Genomic DNA, 15,318 nt, shown 5'->3' with positions numbered 1-15,318 from the left:
TATCCACTAAAAAGCTGGCGGGTGGTACTCTTGAAAGCTTCTTCTCCATCTCTGAAGCGAATTGCGTGCACGGAATATATGGCTAGAGCCAAATGCCCTGAAAATGTGCCCCTGTTATATCAAACACTGATCCAAAAAATTACTAAGACTACTTGACCACGGCTTAATGAAAATATACAAAAACAGGAAATCGTTTCATTTCGCTAAGGGAAAGGAGCACTGGCATGAACAAATATTTAAATGACTACGATCATTATTATTCATGGTACTGACATTGCATCTCTGGGAAATGTGGATGTGACATTCCTTATAGGCAAATCACGTGCAATGAAGATGTAAAACGTTGCACTGTCGATCCACAAAAAAAAGAAATAGAACAGTCATATCTAACAGAATCTTGAACAATACCTAATCTCGTATTTTCGGCAATGCTGACTTTCGTTATAAGCTGCGAATGTATGCAAAGAATCTGAAATATGACTGTTGATGACAGTTGCTTTAACGTTGACTAATTTGGCTAATAATTTCGCTGGAGGCAGAAACCATAGTAAAGTTCATACTCATATCAGTTACAGTGGCAAGTACGAATATAAGAGCACGTGAGCCGTACGAATATTGTGATGATTTCATAAATGAGTGTGATAAGAAAAGAAACACGTTTTAGTGATATTTCTCATAATCAATGAGCAGTTCAATGACTAATGACAATCAATGAATTTATACGTGTCCAATGATGGACTACGTGGTGTACAAGTCCGCGATATGTGAAAATCAGAACAAAAGAAAACTTCAGACACATCAGGATACTGTGAGCAATATTAAACCAGTGAGAGTGAAACACAGCCAGTGTGGTAAACTCCCAGATGGACAACTGAAATAACGATACCGTACCACGAGCATGGAGAAACCTGTCTCTCTGAACATAGTAACCTATGTATGGACATGACTGAAGGCAGACTGGAAGGCGTTGCAAACAAATTATCACGTCAACCAGCTCGAGAATGCCGCCTTCTCACCGTAATTCTCGTAGATGATAGCATGAGAATGGCCATCGGAACGAAACATCAACTAAAGGTCACATGGTCAATAACCCAGCTCAAGTGCCGAAAGCAGGAAACACCAGTTGTCCGTAGCGAGTCGGAAACAGACAGAAGAAAGCCTTCTCTCGTTGAACACGACAAGCTGACAAGTGACATTGCCCGCGTAGGCCTCCTATTGACCAGCTCACTTTATATCCAAACTGTCACGTATCACCTAGAGGACTTAAGTACGTATCTTAAATTCACCAGCCAAAGAATGTGGTACATTTAGCAGTCGATAATGTGAGTACGAATATCTTTTCAACAGTTTAGTCACTCAGAACTCATGCAAAATGAAAAATCTGGAAGGTGACGTCTTTCACTATGTTGCAAGTAGTCGTAGCTTTCGCGCCATAAAATCTTACACACATTATAGTCGGAACATTTCTAACTAATGAGGTACTGGCGGGAAGCTAGATTTACAGAATAACGTAAGGCTGTCCTCAACCCAACGGTGGTTTGATCGCCACACTGATTCTATAGAAAGTAGCAAGCCCTTGTTTATTTCAAACATTGAACTGACTTTTCCATTCATTTACAGAGGCAGCAACAGTGCAACGGTGACTCTGCACTATGATGATACTTCATATTTTTACATGTAAGAACTACTACTACAAATGCAAGAAAGCTGTCAGTAATAGAGAAAACTCTGAGATCTGCCCCGAATTGGACCTTAATCCTTTCTGATATCTGTTGAAGAGAGAAAAATCAACAAAGTAGTGTAGTGAACTTCGTAAAATATCTTTTTAAATTTACCATACTTTAACATTGTATCAGATTGACATGCTTACGGAAAATGAAAAATCTTATATAGGTATGATGTAAAAGCAAAAATAACAGTGGAAACATCCCAGTCGATATAAGCTTGAAAATTCGTAACTGGATTATAGGGACAAATCCCTGTCTACTCACATCTGCAATACTTACTTAGAATGTAAATTTGAACAAGCCTCCTACTCACTAGTCTGTGACGGTACGAGCTCAATTAGGTTTACGGTATCGTGTTCCCCAACTCATCCGCAGTCTCTGTTCATACAATGAGCCACCTATCAAGTCAGCGCCCATAATGTGCAAAATAAATACGTTTTTATTATATTCTCTAGCGTAGTAATCGATAACAGCTACTTAGAATTTGTTTATTAACGTTAGCAAAATAAAATGAAAAACATTGAAAGGAATATTACCCATAGATTATTTCAGAATGCCCAGCAACCACAAGGCAAAATACATCCAACACAAAGTACAACACGTGACTTCACAGACAATACAAAACATACTACTTAAGAACACGTAATGACTGTTCAGCTAACACGACGCAATCAGTTATATGAATTCCTTATTAATTCAAACTTTCACACCAAGGATACTACTCAAGTACTTGTAATGACTATTCAGCTAACTCGGGGCAATAAGTTACCTGAATTATTTATAAATTTTCTAATCACTCGTAACACAAGAAAAGCATGACCCTTGAACAGATTAACTGCACAGCTGTAAATACATAAACAAAAATCACAAAAGGCAACGAATAATTTAGATTACATGTTTTTACATGTAATTACTGGATTAATAAACTCTGACAGTAACGTTCAGTTTACACATTCAGAATTTTGCAGCAATCGGATTGGAAAATTCTCTGAGGTCTTGGTAGTTCGATACCAATTGTATCTACATGAACTTCCGTTACTAAATTTAAACTTCACTGTGTTGCTTAACAGCATACATTCGCAGTTAATCTTATTCACAGGCAACGCCTCAAACAGAAGATCCTTTTAAGAATAAGAGTGCGTTCTTTCAGACGCACTGCAGTAATATAACATAATTGTTATAGCACATGTATTCCTTCTCTACTGATTCCGTTAGAAAAACGTGGGGGACACTACTAGTAGTCATGTTCGATTCGTGTGCGCATTTTTTATCTGTACCTATAAACAGGACATCTACTTCAGTCCGTGTTGGTTGTCAATCACCTTTTTGCTATACGTAACAGAAGGAATGATTCAACAAGAAATGCTTCATACAGCACTTCAATAAAACCCACAAGATCCCGCTCTCACTTCTATAGTTTCCCTTCTCCTGCAACATTAGTGGTTGGCCATTCTTTCTCGTCAATCTTAACAGCTATCACCTATATGTCCATAAGTCATCATGGGTCAGACATTATGTGCTACGAAGAGTCAACAATTTGCACTGATACTGGCAGAAGTAAAGCTGTGAGGACCGGGCGTGAGTCGTGCTTCATAGCTCAGATGGTAGAGCACTTTCCCGCGAAAGGCAAAGGTCCCGAGTTCGAGTCTCAGTCGGGCACACAGTTTTAATCTGCCAGGAAGTTTCATATCAGCGCACACTCCGCTGCAGAGTGAAAATCTCATTCTGGAAACAATTAGCATTGATTCTTGTGATTTTCATTGTATAACTGCCATTGGAGCCTGTTCCTGATCATCACCGTTGAAATCATACAATTTCTAACCAAAAAATAGTAACTTTCAATAAAACAGGCAAACATATACTTCTAATCTTTCTTTGGAAAGTATCACTGTTACGACATATGCAATAATCAAGTGTTATCTTCGTTTCAGTTTAATTTCCATTACAATTCTTACTAATTATGGCTTACTGCGCCTCATTTTCAAAAGTCGATTTTCTATTATGATCTGCTACGTCTAGTAAGAATGCAAGAGACAGTTGTATACATATCAGTGGAACAGACAGTATGATGAAGAACCACATGCTGGCTCTATTGTAGTTTAGTCAAAATATGATCATACATGAACGATATCACTTTCTAGGTTTCTAGTTATTCATATACTTTCGTTTAGAAGAGCCTCCAGTAAATTTAAAATAATAAATAATCAATTATTGTATTACCTCCAATTATTATTCCAATATAAAGACCTAGAAACATTTCTTAAGTCCAGTACTGGACGTTCCACAACCAAGACACCACACTGGGTGTTATAGAGCAACCCACATGATGGTTTGATCTGGTAGTGTAAATGAACTGCAGGAACAATTAATTGACACCATACTTAGAAAAATGTTACATAATAAGCTAATTAGGACAGCAGAACATTTATTCCAGTCTGTTTCCAAGTTACACTGATAAATCTAATTTCTAAGTACAGCGAAAAAAGTGAAGTTGTTCAGTTTAATGATAGCTTACATAAAATCTTATATCTCCCTTAATAATAGGAACACCAAAAATTAAAACAGCAAAAAATTTCTGTTTTATGATCCGTCAACAACGAGTTCATCTAAGATGGACACCAAAAAATTCTGTTAATCTGCATAATCCCAGGAGTGTCTGTACTGAAAATGAGATTATAATGATTGATTAATTAAATTATATGATAAACAATTTAATTTCTCTACAAAGTTGCTACACAAAAGGTATTTTTGTGCTACTTTAACAAAAAAATGTTATTTCTAAGACTTACAGCTTAATGCATTGTATTTGTTTTCCTCTTTGAAATATTAGGCTAACACTACTTTTCAGCGTCATAGCTTTTCTGTTATCATTAAATTACAACAAAATTAATTATAGCAGCATCTGTGATGAATTCCCGTCCACAAAATCGATTAAAAGGCTACACTAGTTACCTCTACAAAGAAACTGTATGCTGAGCCAATCGATAAATGTTTTAGTTAGCACATGTACATAACAGGTGCAGAAGTGGCCCTAGTAAGAACAGTGCGGAGAAGATCAAGGGAAGCAACCAAGGTAGATTTCAAAGTCCAGTTCACACCTTCAATCACTGCAGCTATTTGTACCTGCCAGTAAAAAACAGCCTAACTCCTTAAATGACCGAACTTCCAAGTATAAAACTGCTTAAAACTTCTGATTACTTTGCAAATGAGGTAATGTGTCAAACATATGACATTAAACATGTAAGCGAGAAAGACTTTAGAAGAGCTTTGAAAGTACGTTTGCAGATTGTTGGAAGTCGCTAAGTGCTCTCATTATTAAACACTGGATGAGTACAGTCAGGGGAATTTGTGTTTCTTCTTAAGTTTTCCACGCATCTAAATGTGTATGACGTCATATCTTCTGAAGTATATGTCTTACAATGATATAACTTTGCAAGGACGTTCAGTGGTATAGTGGGTAATGTATGCAAAATGTGTTGCGAATAGAATTAGTAATATGCAACTACTAAATTAAAATGTCATGCCTAATGAACGAAGAAAATGTGGTAGGTGATAAACATGTTTCCTTGCATCATACTGTGCAGGCTGTCTGCGAGAAAAAGTTTCGTAAGATTTTGGAATTATGTGAAATTTCTGTTGCAACTGTTTGAACTGTTTCCTCCTTCAGCTTTCTCTGAGGCAGTGAAAGTTTTCACGGAGATGATTCAACTGAATTAATTAAATTAAGTGACATGTATGTAACAGATGCAGACAACCATAGCCGCGCGAGGACAACACTTAATTTGAACATGGTAAGCGATTTTTGCTTCGAAAAGAAAGTACGTATGTTCACCACAGAATGCTTTTTTCTACCGCAGCTGGGCCTTTGGGGCCTTTACCTGACTGGTATTAAAAATCGGCAGTGTCACTGTATGGATACCAATGACCGAATCATTATCAGCACAGTTTGCACAAAATTACCTCAAGATACTTTAAGAGACCGTTAATCTATTCCAGAGAAGCTTTCTGTTTTGTTCAAAAACAAATTAATAATTGTGATTCTTGAGTTTCTCCCGGCGTATTTGATAATCAAAATATCCACGGGAGTACTGCCGGGAACTGTTCCCCCTGAACATAGTGTACGGATCTCCGTGCCGGCACGTTCACAGGAGCTCAGTCCGTCAGTTCACCTGATGATGGCGACATGTATGATCGCCGAAATATTGTGCCCATTGGACACTGTAGACCGGCAGTACAACCGTGGATATTTTGATTAAAATTAATAATTGAACACAGTATGTGTTCGGTCATTACGTCTCCCAACAATTCGTTGTCAACTTCGCTGTTCCAGCCGTTGAATATTCTAAAAAATAGGGAATAAATACGTATGTATATCAAATTTCGGGGAAAGAGAAGTAGACGTTATATGATAATAGTAGTACATCTTATATACCCAAGTTTAATCTTATTTAAATCGAGAGAAAAATACATAAAATCGCAGACACTTGCAGAATAACTCAACTCTGCAGTACAGAAGGCGGAAGACAAAATAGAAGTGAGCTATCGTTCATTACCATTATATTTTTTTGTTTTTAGCAAACGAATACAGCACATCTCTGAGTGTCTGTGAAGTATTGATCCGAAATGCAGATCGCTGATATATTTCATAGAATATCTGCGTTTTACAATATCGATTCAAACGAAATTTTTGTATTCGTAATTAAATGTAAGGTAGACATACGCACTAGATTTAGGCTCTAACCTTAACATTAATCAAAAAACATTTACATTTTATAAAGTAACATTGCATGCTCTTAGTCACAAACACTGAATGAATATAGTCTGGGTATCTTCATCCAATGAGTTTCAAGACCTCAAGACATACATATAGTTTCTAACTGTAATATTAGATGTTCGACACAAGAATATTTTTCTTAAGGAGTATTTATGACACCCTTTTAAATTTTTAAGTTAGGTCAGTAAATATAGGAAATATAGACTCTGCGCCAGCAGACGTGACTGCAATTTGTACATATGTCAGTTGATACTGACAGTACAGCTTGAACTACCAAAATTGGTCCATTTACCACACTAACGACGAGACGGCTGATGTTTGTCGCTAGAAATTCGCTGCTCATGTTATGCATGCTCACAGCATATTTTCTAGTATTGTGCTCAAGGAGCACTTCTCATTGCTCGATCACGGTATCACACTTGACACAAATACTGACAGACTGATGTATGTCAACACTGATTGGTACAAGATTACAACACGAACTGGACGTGTTGACCGTGGGCTCTGAGAGTTAGAGACAAATGGAATCGCGACCTGGGCTGGGACTGCCACGAGCACATCTCTGTCCAGGTTTAATGCTGCTCTTTGGACACTGGTAGGGTAGAGGACCGTGGTAATGGTTGTCCAAGCTCTGCTGCCAATTGTGACTTTCTTGGACGTCAGTGTTTAGACCTGGATGAAGGAATGTAGGGAACAGCTGACGCAGTGAACTAATCCAATGGCTTCAGGCCTTGTCGCACGCCCAGTACCTCGGTGACAATACACTGCTACCGGAAATTTGACTAAATAGTAAAACAGACCTTAAGAACCCAACATATACTAATATAAGGGGCAATCAAAATGTTTCCATTAGAAGGCCGTACTGTCCAGAAACGGTATCCCAATCAGACATAATCGCCGTGAGCACTGAGGCATCCCACCGATGCGACAAGTTGAAGAAACCCGTTTGGGAAAACATCGTGTCCTGCAGCGCGACGAAGACTGTAACTGCCTGCTGCCTAACCTCCTCCGACAGGAATCATTAGCCCTCCAACGCCGTATTTGAGGGACAGGCGGCGTGATAATCGCATGGAGAGAGATCAAGGCTATAGGACGCGTGCTCGAAAGTCTCACATTTGAGTTGTCGTGACTTCTGCGTTACGGCATTTGCGATATAGGGACATGCGTTAACATAAAGCTGCAGCACTGAACTTGACGCACCATTCCACAACGGTGGTTTTCGACACACATGCTGCCCATACTCATTCTTCATTCTCCGATGGATAGATAACGGTGATTGTCCTTCGGCAGCCAGGAAAAGAGTAACAGCTCTTCGGTCCGGTTTGGACGCATTTGGTAATAACGTCGCCATAGTTTACGTTTCCTTGTTTACCACACGAATCCCATGTCGATGTTTATACACCCACATTGAAGTCGCGCTACAGGGCGTATACGCTTCAACAGTGCCCTCTATTGGAAACTTTTGGATCGCCCCTTATGCGGTTTATTAAAGGTTTAAACATACCTTCACCTTAGCCAGGGCGGTGTGCCCTTTGCTCTGGCGTTGGTCCTCTCAGAACTGTAGCTCAGCTATTTTGGTCGATAGGCTTTGTTTGAGTGAAACGTCTGGAGTCTGTCGAGTCTGGGGCCGAAGTATGGGCGCGAGGTGTGTGGTCTCGTTAAAGGCATGAAAGTGCAGTCATCCCATACATACACAGTCATTTAAAAGGGTGAGGCGAAAAGATACCGCGAGTATTTCACGCACAATGTATCTTACGTTGATTGTTAGATATTACAGGAATTGTGATTCCCACGGTGTGCGTGTAAGAGCTAGAAATTTTAATGACTGATATTTTTGAATAAAGTTCAGTGTCATGAAACTTGAACTGTTATTATTCAGAACTTTGCTGTCATTAGTACCATCGGATTCAATTCCCGGCTGGGTCGGAGATTTTCTCCGCTCGGGGTCTGGGTGTTGTGTTGTCCTAATCACTTCATCCCCATCGACGCGCAAGTCGTTGAAGTTGCGTCAAATCGAAAGACTTGCGCTCGGCGAACGGTCTACCCGGCGGGAGGCACTAGTCACACAACATTTACATCAGTATCATACATACTGCTAATAACGACTAACTATGGCCACACTGTTTAAGAGCATGCACTCAACGTTACAAGCAAATGTGACCAATGTAACGTAACTGAGCTCTGTTACTAACTGAACAGTCCGACTGCTGAAAATTAATTAAACTGTGGTAATAACTTACTAGCAGAGAACTTTCAACTGGCGAATGTTTCAGCACCATACAATCAATAAAATCCTATTGTCCGCTAGCGGTGGTGCAGTTCAAAGAGAACCAATGGTGGAAGAAAGGGTGCATTAACTTGGCTAAGGTGAGCGTATACTTATAAATATAAATAAACTGAAGAACTCTGCGATCCAAATGTAGGTTGGTAGAGTTGAAGAGGATCAAATGTGATGCTGTTGAGTTACCAAAAGTGCGGCAGCGCTTCCCCTGTAAGAGTAATGGAGTGTTAACGTTTTTCATTGTTACTACTGTACCTCCCATCCCAGTTCCTTCCGCGTAAATACGGATCTGCCACCTGGCTGCCCACTTTCATTCTGATATTTCATTTTGTTACTAAAAAAGCTAAAGTCATCCCATACATATATAAGGACTTGTTTATTCGGGTATCTTTTAAAACGAGATCCCATACACAAAATAACTTTACGCAACAGGCATAATGAGCTCGGACCTGTGTGTTCTACGGGGGCCCATGGTATGGGAAATAATTCGAGTACTCGTCGTCCGACTAGCAAGAGAAATAATGTTATCACAGTTATATTGCATGAGAAGCATTATCATCCTAAAATGCTGGTTGGTCTTTAATTTTTGTGTGATGCTAAGAAGAATAACGTAATACACTGCCAGAAAAAAATGCAGTATCTTCAAGGACAAGGTCAGTGTATTGTCAACTGCTCATTGTAGGAGTACGAGGTGCGACAGTAAAGTAATGAGACTGATGTTACAAAAATGTTGCTTACCGTTTTAGTCAAGTCTGTAACTGCCTGCTGCCTAACCTCGTCCGACAGGAATCATCAGCCCTCCAAGGCCGTATTTAAGGGACAGACGGCATGATAATCGCATGGAGAGAAATCAGGGCTATAGGAATGGGGCTCGAAAGCCTCACATTTGAGTTGTCGTAACTTCTGCGTTACGGCATTTGCGATATAGGGGCATGCGTTATCATGAAGCTGCAGCACTGAACTTGCCGCACCATTCCACAACAGTGATTTTCGACACACGTGCTATCCATACTCATTCTTCATTTGTTGTCTCCTTCAAAGTAGTTCCTTTCTGACTGCACACACGTTTTCCAGCGCTTTGCCATTGATGGTAACATTTCTGGAACTCATCTTTTGTAATATACTCCAAGACCCTCGTAACAGCTTTTTGGACATCTTGTTTTGTTTGAAAATGGTGTCCATTGACTACCATTTTGACTCTTGGAATTGGAAAAAAGTCGCACGCAGCGATATCTGGTGAATAATGAGGCTGTGGTAGTACTGAAATTTGTTTTGAGGTGAAAAATTGCTGTACTGGCAGAGCAGTATGAGATGGCGCATTATCGTGATGCAGAATCCAATTATCAGCAATATTGGCACGGACACGAAGAACTCTTTTACGAAACCTTTCTAAAATTTCTTTGTAGTAATATTGGTTAACTGTTTGTCCAGGAGGCACCGACAATTCCCTTGGAATCAAAGAAGCACACAAGCATGCATTTCACTTTTGACTTTGACATGCAAGCTTTCGTTGGTCTGGGTGATCCCTTTGAGCACCATTGCGAACTTTGGCGTTTTGTCTCTGGATCGTACTGAGAAAACCAACTTTTATCAGTAGTAATAACACGCCTGCCGGCCGCAGTGGCCATGCGGTTCTAGGCGCTTCAGTCTTGAACCGCGCGACCGCTACGGTCGCAGGTTCGAATCCTGCCTCGGGCATGGATGTGTGTGATGTCCTTAGGTTAGTTAGGTTTAATTAGTTCTAAGTTCTAGGGGACTGATTACCTCAGATGTTAAGTCCCATAGTGCTCAGAGCCATTTGAACCAACAACATGCCTCAACAATTCTGGATTGATTACCGTTTGCTCTAACAGATCGGCTGCCACATTTTTCTGTGTTTCTCGCTGTTGTGGTGTGAGATTTTTGGGGACCATTTCTGCAATAATCTTTCTCACACCAAGATCTTCAGTTATTATTAGACGAACCGTTTCTCGATTGATGTTCAGTTCTTCTGCAATCATTTTCACGTATAATCTTCGATCAGAGCGTACGAGTTCACGCACCGTGGCCAAGTTGACATTCGTTCGTGAGGTTGATTGTCGTCCACTGCAGTCTTCATCTTCAATGTTCGTTCTGCCTTCACTAAACATTTTATGCCAACGAAAAACTTGAGCTCTTGACATAACCTCCTCTCCAAAAGCCTTCTGAAGCTTACCGTAAGTTGTAACGCAAAAAGAAATGGTACACCATTGCGCAATATTATGCGGTTTCATTTCCATGACGAGAGACACAAACACCCGTACTTTGTACTGACCGATCTATAATTGCTGATTTCTAAATATTTTCAACCAGCAGTCTTTCTTGTGAATGCGGTATGACTTAGTTACGCTGTTTAGTGATATTCTCAAACTGAACGTTTGTTTCAAACGTAACCACTCTCACGAATTAGTTTCATTCTTTCGTTCCCATATTAAAGAAATGCGTTACCCTGACACGTGAAACCAACCACTACCATTTGATAATTACATCTACATCTGTGAATTGCGGGAAGAATGGCTTCTTAAATACTTCTGTGCATGCTGTATTTACTCAAATCTCTTCTCCGCAGTCGCTACGAGAGTGATAAGCAGGGAAGTGTATGCTGTTCTGCGACGGTAGAGTTCAGATGTGGGAGACTATGGCAGCTCAGATGAAAGTTCTATACTTAAATGGCTTTATTCTGACACTATCCTTAATAGACAACTGTCCATAGGCCCCCTAAGACCTGAGTCAGTACTACCGCCTGAAATATGCACTATAAATAAGATGTCGACCTTTTTGAAATCCTTACACATCTGTATGACCCGATCCACACCAGCACTACATTTAAAGAAATTGTTATCTTGGTACCCACATTACATAACGGTTAACCCACTTCATGGTGCACATTCCCAGGTGCAGTCTGCCTATCCAACGGCTTACAGGGGCAAAGAAAATTTGATTTCCAATATTTCATACATTATCCGAATTTAAAACTTTAACACAGTAAGCTAAGTATTACAGTTAAAAAGATATGTATGTGTCTTGAGGTAGCGTAAAACACCGCGCACAAAACCCACATCCTATACTCCCAGTATTTGAGAATGAGGGCACCTAGCAACCAGCAAAAAACGTTGCACATAATGTCAAAACTTAACAAACTTTTTGTGGCTGACATAGCCGATGAGAGGACGGAAGTTTATTGCGTACTAAATTTTCCCTGCAGTAAAACTTCAGCATCAGGTGAGGAGTTTTAATTTATAACTTCTTCATTTATAACCCTATTCGCAAAAAATTTAAAAGGTATTACCGTGCATACGACTGAATGTACCTGCAAAATTATAGCATTGTACGACATATAGCTCCGGAGATGTGTTGTAATGAACACTAAGTCGCGTGAAAAAATAGCTTTTACTCAAACTAAACTCCGTCAGTATTCGATAATGAGACCACTTAGCGTCTTCCATCAAACTTTAAACATAATTTCAAAGCTTTGCAAACTTTTTCCCTGATGTTCATAACGTCATATATTTAACACACTAACGCATAGACGTTTGAAGCTGTTTTGTACACGGGATCTCCATTCTTTAAAGAATCGGAGTGGCGTTTACTGGTTCTGATACTCCTTCATCCAACAACAGTTGACTCATATCTCTACCATGAGAATGACCTAACAATAAATCTTTTATTTCTCTTTAACAACCTCTCCAGGCTCTTTCTTTTCAAATTCTTATTTAACGTTTGTTGTGCCTTGTCTACACCTACATCTACTGTCTGTCTGCACCTGAAGCAACTCGTCAAACTTACTTTCCAGATTTACCATAAAGTTGTCTGAATAAGTTATAAGGCATTTCTCTCCATTACCGTTGCCACTTTTCATCTCTATTCACCCTCCTCTCTACGTCACCTATATATTTCTTGCTTTGTCTAATTCAGCCTGGAGGGTACCAATCGTCTCTTCCACCATGTTTCGTTCGCTTCTGTACGTACTATGTATCAACTAAAGAATCTCTTTTACTTCTACAATATCCATGGTATACAGTCACTCATAACGGAAAAAAGTGTTAGTAAATATCGCAGCAACCATCACAAAAAACCAAAAACTTAATGATCCTTATGTCGAAAAACTTTTCATTCTTAATATAAATCAATGACTTGGTGAGAATAAGTTAATACATCACCGAATAAACTTATTGAGAATAAGTTAATAATAGTTCACAAAACCCAGTTATAGATGCTATTATACGTAAAGAAAACAGTATTCGTGCAAACTGTATGAATTAAGACGTTTAAAAGCCACGTTTCCTCGCGGAAATACGTTCTGTGTAATAACGAGCGAAGATCTATTAAATTACACTGGAATAAAAAAAAAAAACAAGCAGTCAGTTTACTGCGTCAAACCTGTAAACAAAATTACACCTAGATGCCATCTTAATCAATTTTCTATTTTTGACAGATAACACTTAAGAAATTAAGGCTTTCAATAGAACGCTTAAAACAAACATCAGGAAACGTGTTTTCTCGTAAACTCACAACAATTTCAGTTTTTACAAGTCAACAAAAACACGTCTCCCCTGGCGTAGGCAGGTCTGACAACGGGATCCTACAATATGGCTCTGAGCACTATGGGACTCAACTGCTGAGGTCATTAGTCCCCTAGAACTTAGAACTAGTTAAACCTAACTAACCTAAGGACATCACAAACATCCATGCCCGAGGCAGGATTCGAACCTGCGACCGTAGCGGTCACGCGGTTCCAGACTGCAGCGCCTTTAACCGCACGGCCACTTCGGCCGGCATCCTACAATATGTTCCTGTTTTACAAGGCTGTAAAATTTTTGTTCTCTATAATTACAACTAGTTGAATTTTCATCGCATAGCATTAGATACACATATTTAGTGAGCAAATGAGACAAGACATAGTTAAAGGCATCGGATGGGGACATTAACATCATCCACGTCACTGTTATTTTTCCACAGATGATTTAATTTGGAAATTATACATTCCGCTGGCGATATTCATAGAATAATGATGTCGGACCAATAATTTACAGTTCAATTCACAAACTCAATTTTTATGTTTGGAGGCACATTATCATTTACAAATTAGTAGAAACAAAAGCAAAATATAGCTTTATGATAGCGTTGAGCACGTTATGCTTTCATACAACATGTTTAACGGGTTATGAAGAGAAACATTTACAGTTTTCTTTCAGAGTTATCTCTCGAGCATTGTACATTACTCGGTAAATGGTAAACAACCTCACTCACAGTACTCTTTACCACTTTCTACACGAAAGTAAACTTAACAAACGCTACCTAAGATTTTTTGTTTAATATTGTGATTATGGACATTATTATTAGTTGAATTCATTCATGGAAGAAAATCCGAGGCAACTTCAGACCTGGCGAAATCCAAACACAGACTCAGTTGCAAGAAAACCCAATAGAAACAGACTACTTAGAAAATAACGACTGCCAAAAGGTATTCAAAGATAGATTTATGATCAACGTTAGGGAGACCAGCTGTAACTTTGCTGAATATGGTTGTTTATTTGTTGTGAACTAAACGTGGATTGGACTGGATGCCTGTCTTAAACTTGGGGTGTGTGTTGTTGTCCTGAACAATGCAAGTAGCGTAATTACGAAACGCTAGCTGATAAAGTGTCACTAAAATATCTCAAACTGTATAACTGTATTTGAATTAACAGTCACCAGAATAATAACGTACAACTGTACATTAGATAAGCTATGCTGTGAAAATATGTACTGTGCAGTCATTGAACATTGGTGTAATGCGTGACGTCAATGTACGTGACTTGCAGTTCCAAAGCACGAAGCTAACGGAATAAAAATGCTGCATAAAATTAGGAATCGTAGTTTGAAAGACTAAATAACCAAAATGTTTCAGTCAAAATGCCCTGTGATTTTACGCTAACAAACTGATTAAAGATAATCCCAAGCATCAAATAATACGTGCACAAATATAAAGTGCACAAATGTAATAACTGTCTGCATATGAAATGGAATCTGAACACACTTTACCTAATCTGAAACCGATAATAATTTTTAAAAGGAACACCTAACTGTGAATGATATTATCTCGACTATAATAGAATTAGACCTAACAAATTTTCATCGCTTACCTGTGGTGTAAGAAAGTCGGTACCGCTCGAATTGATGAACATAAAAAAAACACAGCACTTGAGGGAACTAGCTCAACGACAGTTTATCCACTGTGCCACGCTGCGACACAAATAACAAGAAAATAAACTTTCATGATGGGAAGGTGGTGCAGTTTAAACGTTTTAATGTTTGAAAAGAAACTAACCTTTTTTAAGCAGCTATATTGTGAATAACAGAACTCATAGTGTATCACAATCATCTTTACAAAAATTACTCCTTATTTAAAATATGACTTCGCCATGAAATTAGACTGACGTCCAAATTTAAGGCAACAAACGGAAATTTTGCAAGGTTGCGTATATTTTGTCACAAAACAGTATAAACAGGTAATAGCATAGTAGAAACAATGTAAA

The sequence above is a fragment of the Schistocerca nitens genome, chromosome 6 (genome assembly GCF_023898315.1).
Source record: "Schistocerca nitens isolate TAMUIC-IGC-003100 chromosome 6, iqSchNite1.1, whole genome shotgun sequence".
Lineage (NCBI taxonomy): Eukaryota > Metazoa > Arthropoda > Insecta > Orthoptera > Acrididae > Schistocerca > Schistocerca nitens.
Note: the sequence above shows the minus strand (reverse complement) of the source record.